The sequence below is a fragment of the Lactuca saligna genome, chromosome 2 (assembly GCF_052625555.1).
Source record: "Lactuca saligna cultivar CGN05327 chromosome 2, ASM5262555v1, whole genome shotgun sequence".
NCBI lineage: Eukaryota > Viridiplantae > Streptophyta > Magnoliopsida > Asterales > Asteraceae > Lactuca > Lactuca saligna.
Genome location: NC_136418.1, coordinates 118,371,445 through 118,377,492, shown reverse-complemented (window position 1 = coordinate 118,377,492; position 6,048 = coordinate 118,371,445). Strand labels below are relative to the sequence as shown.

Genomic DNA, 6,048 nt, shown 5'->3' with positions numbered 1-6,048 from the left:
TTTAGTTACATTTTTTGTTCTTTTTACGTTTTTATCTATTTTATTTCAGGACTTTCATGACCAGAGGATCAAACACCCCGCTGGTACCCCCGTTTGAAGATCCCGAATATGCATTGAGAAGGAACTGAGGAAAGGACATGGAAAGCTCGAATACACCTAAGAAGTCACCTTTGTCTAATTTAAAGACTGTTTTTGGGAAGAAGAAGAGTAGAAAATCAGGAGCATCCAGTGCATCTTTAGCAAGAAAAGACCCGATCAAGGAAGACACCTAGTGCGACACTGAGGAAGAAGAAAAGCCCACATACAGGCACGACTCCAATTCCGACGACGAGTTAGCTCATACCATGGCTAACATTGATAAAATCCCCATGGGAGAATGGAAGAAGAGGATCTGCGATGACACCAACCTGGGACTTGTGCAACCCGCAATTCCCGCTACTACTACTTTCGAGCTAATGGGCCACATACTCACCCAGCTCAACGAAATTCCTTTCTATGGAAAAGACCACGAGGATGCCTACAAGCATTTGGATGAAGTCAATCATGTAGCCAATTACTTCAATGTTCCAAACGTTCCTCGCAAGATTCAGCTACTTCGCATGCTTCCAGTGACATTCAAAGGTGCTGCAAAAGACTGGATCAAATTACTTCCCCCCGGATTAGTCACCACTTGGGCCAAGATGAAACAAGAATTCATTGATCACTTTTGCCCACCTTCCAAGATAGCTAAACTGAAGAAAGCAATTGCTAACTTTGAACAACAAGCTGGAGAGTCACTATATGAAGCTTGGGAGAGGTACAAGAGCTTACTAAGAAACTGCCCACACCATGACCTTAATAGCCAGCAAGAAGTCTCCATTTTCTATGATGGAGTCAATGTCACAACCAGGAAATTACTTGACTCTCAAGGCCCTCGTACAAAGAAGCCACCCCCGGTGATCAAGGAATTGATGGAAGAATTCTCTAAGCACACTAGAGAATACCACAACCCAAGAAATGATGTTACTAGGGGAGCCGCATATGCAGCTACTAAAGACTTGTCCACGGTCATGGCTATGCTGAAAACCATGGATAAGAGGATGGATAAAATGGATCAAATGATCCATGCTATTCGGGTGGGTTCTGAAAATTGTAATGGACCTCGTCTTAGTAGAGACTGCGACTTGGATGAGAATGGCAACAAAAAGGTGCAAGTATGTTACTCAAGCGGGGGCCGATATGATGAAGATTGGCGAAAACCAAAGAAAGAGTGGCTCCCGTATGAAGAGTACAAGAAGGCTAAGGAGGAGAAGTACAAGCAGAAAGGAAGAGGTTTTTACCAAAAGGAGGAGCTAGCACAAGAAAGAAAACCAAGTTTGGAAGAGATGCTTACCAAATTTGTAGTTGCTTCAGAAAAGAGACATAGCAATCATGATGCTGCCATTCAAGAAACAAGAACTATCCTTAGAAACCAGCAAGCATCCATTCACAACATAGAAACACAGTTGGGGCAACTTGCTCAACAAATAAACCAAAGATCACCGGGAAAACTCCCTAGTAAAACCGAAAATAACCCGCGAGGCGCGCACATAAATATAGTTACAACAAGAAGTGGGAAAATAATCACTCCTCTGGCCCCTATTCAGAAAGAAGCACCCAAAGAATCGTAGAAGGAGGAGGTAGAAAATAAAAATCTTCAATCTGACAGCTCTACTCGCCGAGTACAAAATATGGACTCGGCGAGTCCACTGCCAAATCAGAATGAACAAGTCCCTAAAGATCTTTATCAGCCTCCAATGTCATACCCAGCCCAAGCTAAGAAGGAGAAGCAAGAAGAGGAGTACCAGAAGTTTCTAGATCATATCAAGGCTCTTCAAATCAACATACCCTTCATTGAAGTTGTCATCCAAATGCCCGAATATGCTATGTTCTTTATGGAACTTCTCACTAATCGAAGGAAGATGGAAGAGGTGAAGAAGGTAGTCCTCAATGAAAACTGCTCAGCTGCTATGCTAAATAAGCTACCAAAGAAGAAGGGTGACCCGGGGAGCTTAACTTTACCATGCCAGTTTGGCAACTTGGCTACTTTTCATGCCTTAGCCGATTCGGGAGCAAGTGCGAACCTAATGCCATATTCATTCTTCAAGAAACTGGATCTCCCAGAACCAAGTCCAATTCGCATGGCGATTCACTTAGCAAACAATACAGTCACTTTCCCAAGAGACATATGTGAAGACTTACAAGTCAAGGTGGAAAAATTCGTCTTTCCCGCTGATTTTATAATTCTAGATATGGAGGCGGATCCTCAAGTCCCGATCATCCTCGGAAGACCCTTCCTCAACACTACGAGTGATATAGTAGACATGAGGGTTTCAAAGCATACTTTGCGGGTAAGTGATGATTCTATAACTTTTGGGGTTGATCAAGCCATGAATTATGCAAGGAATAGTGACGACACGGGATTCTCAATTAATATGCTAGATGAACTATTGGAGGAATGCATAAGTGAAGATTCTAGCAAGTCCACAAATTTTGATGAAGAATTTGATGCAGAAAAAGACTTAATGGAGATCGAAAGGCTGCTGGAAGAAGCTGAGTTTGAAGAATTGGTCAAGCAATCTGAAAGCCCTACTCGCCGAGTAGGGCCGATCTACTTGCCAAGTTCCTCCTTAGAAAACGAAGAATTCGTAAATGCAGCCACAAAAATCGCAGAGTACCTTACCTGCACTCGACGAGTACAACAGTCAGAACCAAAAATCTGAGCTCAAAAAGTTACCAGAACATTTGGAGTATGTTTTCCTTGAAGAAGGAAACCAAAAGCCAGTAATCATAGCCTCTGACCTGTCCAAATCTGAAAAGGAGGAGCTAGTGCAAGTTTTGAAGAAGCGAAAGCGGGCCATAGCATGGAGCATCGCCGACATCAAGGGAATAAGCCTATCTTATTGCTCTCACAAGATCAATCTGGAAGAAGGAGCAAAGCTGGTTGTATAGAACCAAAGAAGATTAAACCCAAATATGCAAGAAGTGGTTAAACTCTTAGATGCAGGAATTATCTATTCCATTTCTGACAGTCCGTGGGTGAGTCCGGTCCAAGTGGCACCCAAGAAAGGAGGGATGATGGTCATAACCAAATAAAAGAATGAGCTAATTCTAACACGAACGGTAACCGGTTAAAGAGTGTGCATCAATTATCAAAAGCTAAATGATGCCACACGTAAAGACCATTTTCCATTACCTTTTATTAATCAAATGTTACAAAGATTATCGGGACATAGTTACTATTGCTTTCTAGACGGATTCTCGGGTTATTTCCAAATACCCATAGACCCAATGGACCAAGAAAACACCACATTTACTTGCCCAAGTGGGACTTTTGCTTATAGATGCATGCCCTTTGGGCTATGCAATGCACCCGTGACTTTTCAAAGGTGTATGACAGCCATATTCCGCGATATGGTGGAAAAATTCATGGAAGTTTTTATGGATGATTTTTCTGTTTTTGGATCTTCCTTCTATGATTGTCTCACAAATCTTGACTTAAGGCTTGCTAGGTGTGAAAAAACCGACTTGGTCCTCAACTCAGAGAAATGTCACTTTATGGTTAAGGAGGGTATAATGTCAGGCCACAAGGTTTCAAAAATGGGAATTGAAGTGGATCAGGCAAAGATTGACACCATTGCCAAATTACCCCCACCAACTAATGTGAAGGGCATTAGAAGTTTTCTAGGACACGTGGGTTTTTACCGGTGTTTCATAAAATATTTTTCTAAAATAACTAGACCTCTAACACAATTACTATTAAAAGATGCACCATTTAATTTTACTAAAGAGTGTTTAGAGGCATTTGAATTTTTTAAAGGAAACATTAACTAATGCTTCGATCATTGTTGCACCAAATTGGAATTTACCCTTTGAAATTATGTGTGATGTTAGTGACTTTGCATTAGGAGTTGTCCTTGGTCAGAGGGTTCATAAGCAATTTCGACCCATATATTATGCTAGCAAGACTCTAAATCCAACCCAAGAAAATTACACCACCACGAAAAAAGAATTATTAGCTGTGGTGTATGCTTTTGATAAATTTCGTCCTTATTTAGTTTGATCTAAAACAATCGTTTTTACTGACCACTCTGCTATCAAGTATTTATTTGCCAAACAAGATGCCAAGCCAAGACTAATACGATGGGTGGTACTTCTTCAAGAGTTTGATATAGAGATACGAGACAAAAAGGGAATGGAGAATGCAGCAGCTGACCACTTGTCAAGGCTTGAAAACCCGCGATTGCACGAAGATAGAGTTGGAGATGATTTTCTGGATGAGTATATCATGGTGACCGTGGGAGAAGAACCATGGTTTGAAAATATAGTTAATTACTTAGCTAGCAATTACATCCCAAAAGATCTCACAAGTCAACAAAAGAACAAATTCTTTTCCGAGATAAAATATTACTTTTGGGATGAACTGTATCTTTTCCGAAGTTGCGCGGATGGAATCATACGAAGATGCGTGTTCGGGAATGAAAGCCGGAAATATTAGAGCAGTGTCATAGCGGGCCCACGGGTGTACATCATGGAGAACATTACACTACAAAGAAGTTTTTTGACATTGGGTTTTACTGGCCCACGATTTTTAAAGATGCAGCACGATTTTTCAAAGAGTGTGATTATTGTCAAAGAGTGGGAAACATTTCATCCCGAAATGAAATGCCACAACATAGCATCCAAGTGTGCGAAGTATTTGATGTGTGGGGGATCGACTTCATGGGATCATTTCCCATGTCTAAAGGTAACAAATACATATTGGTGGCGGTGGATTATGTATCCAAATGGGCGGAGGCACAAGCGTTACCAACTAATGACGGTCGGGTAGTGGTGCGGTTTTTAAAGAAGTTATTTTCACGATTTGGAGTCGCGAAGGCTCTTATAAGTGACTGAGGCATTCATTTTGCCAATGATCAACTAGAGAAGGTGCTAAGGAAATATGGGGTAACCCATAAATTTTCTACATCCTACCATCCACAAACTAGTGGACAAACCGAAGTGACGAATCTAGCCTTAAAGCGAACCTTGGAGAAATCGGTGGGGAGAAATCGCAAAGAATGGTAAGATAAGCTAGAAAATGCACTTTGGGCCTTTCGTACAGCTTTCAAAACGCCTATTGGTACTACACCATATAGGTTAGTTTATGGAAAGCCATGTCATTTGCCGGTGGAGATAGAGCACAAAGCTTTTTGGGCTTTAAAGATGTGCAACTTCAACATGGAGGAGCTCAAGAGCAACCGGTGAATGCAAATGAATGCTCTTGAGGAACTTAGAAATGAAGCATATTCTAGTTCTTTGATCTATAAAAATAAGACCAAGATGAGGCATGACAAGAGGATAAAAGAAAATAAAGAATTTCATGAAGGCCAAAAGGTGTTGCTCTTTAATTCACAGCTAAAGCTTTTCTCGGGAAAACTCAAGTTAAGATGGGATGGTCCTTTTCTGGTGAAGACATTGTTTCCACATGGTGCTATAGAGCTATTGTCAAGAGATGGAACACCTTTCAAAGTCAATGGACATAGGGTCAAAAAGTATGAAGAAGGAGTCCCCAAGAATGAAGGCATGGAAAAGTTGGTGTTGCTGGAAGGGATTGCAACCACGTAGAAGGGGAGGAATCCAGCTAATGACTCCTTAAAAAGAAGCCCTTCTCGGGAGGCAACCCGAGTTTCAAGTTTGCATTTTCTTTCCTTTACTTTATTTTTATTATTTTAGGATCTTTTTCATTCGTCTTCTTCTAAGAATATAATTGCTTGAGGGCAAGCAATGCCTAGAGTGTGGGGTGGATGGTTAAAAATGAGAAAAAACATTAATGTTTTTTCAAAACATCCAAAATTTTGCAAACTGCAAGGTTTACTCGCCGAGTAGGCATGTATACTCGGCACGTATACTCGGCGAGTAGCCAACTTACACAGATGGTTTGTAATCTGTAAAATAAGGGTTTTCACCCATTTACCCCATACACTCGTCGTGCACAGCCTCCTTCAAGCATTCTCTGTGATTTCTTCGATTTTCTGCTTAATCTTCGTC

The 6,048-nt window shown here is 41.1% G+C and overlaps 1 non-coding gene across 1 annotated transcript; it reads right to left on the bottom strand.

Annotated features, from left to right (window-relative positions):
• Positions 1-728: 728 nt before the first annotated feature.
• LOC145033144 (small nucleolar RNA R71) lies at positions 729-835 on the bottom strand. Its single transcript, XR_013677383.1, has one exon. It is a non-coding gene; the product is annotated as a small nucleolar RNA R71 (small nucleolar RNA).
• Between the last annotated feature and the right edge of the window lie 5,213 nt (positions 836-6,048).